Here is a 916-nt window from a genome sequence, read left to right as displayed (position 1 = left end):
TCCTCCTCCTCCTCTACCTCCTTCTCTACCTCCTCCTCTTCATCATGCTCTTCTTTTTCTTCCTCCTCTTCCTCATGCTCTTCTTTTTCTTCCTCCTCTTCCTCATGCTCTTCTTTTTCTTCCTCCTCTTCCTCATGCTCTTCTTTTTCTTCCTCCTCTACTTCCTCTTCCTCTTCCTCTTCTACCTCTTCCTCTTCTTCATCTTCCCCTTCCTCTTCTTCCTCGTCTTCCTCTTCTTCCTCGTCTTCCTCTTCTTCCTCTGCTTCCTCTTCTTCCTCTGCTTCCTCTTCCTCTTCTTCCACTTCCTCTTCTTCTCTTCTTCCTCTTCTTCTCCCTCTTCTTCCTCTTCTTCCTCTTCCTCTTCCTCTTCTTCCTCATCTTCCTCTTCTTCCCCTGCTTCCTCTTCCTCTTCTTCTCCCTCTCCTTCCTCTTCCCCTTCTTCCTCTTCTTCTCCCTCTTCTTCCCCTTCCTCTTCTTCCTCTTCTTCTTCTTCCCCCTCTTCCTCTCCCTCCTCTTCTTCCTCCTTTTCTTCCTCTTCCTCTTCTTCCTCCTTTTCTTCTTCCTCCTTTTCTTCTTCTTCCTTTTCTTCTTCCTCCTTTTCTTCTTCCTCCTTTTCTTCCACCTCCACTTCTTCCTCCTCCACTTCTTCCTCCTTTTCTTCCACCTCCTCTTCTTCCTCCTCCTCTTCTTCCTCCTTTTCTTCCACCTCCTCTTCTTCCTCCTTTTCTTCCACCTCCTCGTCTTCCTCCTCCACTTCTTCCTCCTTTTCTTCTTCCTCCTTTTCTTCCACCTCCACTTCTTCCTCCTCCTCTTCTTCCTCCTCCTCTTCTTCCTCCTTTTCTTCCACCTCCTCTTCTTCTTCCTTTTCTTCTTCCTCCTCCTCTTCTTCCTCCTTTTCTTCCACCTCCTCTTCTTC

General features: G+C 47.7%; 1 pseudogene; it reads left to right on the top strand.

Moving 5' to 3' along the window:
* The first annotated feature begins 21 nt into the window (after nucleotides 1-21).
* On the top strand, nucleotides 22-647 carry LOC128249713 (uncharacterized protein DDB_G0271670-like; annotated as a pseudogene).
* Nucleotides 648-916: the final 269 nt, after the last annotated feature.

The sequence above is a fragment of the Octopus bimaculoides genome, chromosome 17 (assembly GCF_001194135.2).
Source record: "Octopus bimaculoides isolate UCB-OBI-ISO-001 chromosome 17, ASM119413v2, whole genome shotgun sequence".
Taxonomy (NCBI): domain Eukaryota; kingdom Metazoa; phylum Mollusca; class Cephalopoda; order Octopoda; family Octopodidae; genus Octopus; species Octopus bimaculoides.
The sequence above is the reverse complement of the archived record's forward strand: the minus strand, read 5'-3'. Positions and strand labels throughout refer to the sequence as shown.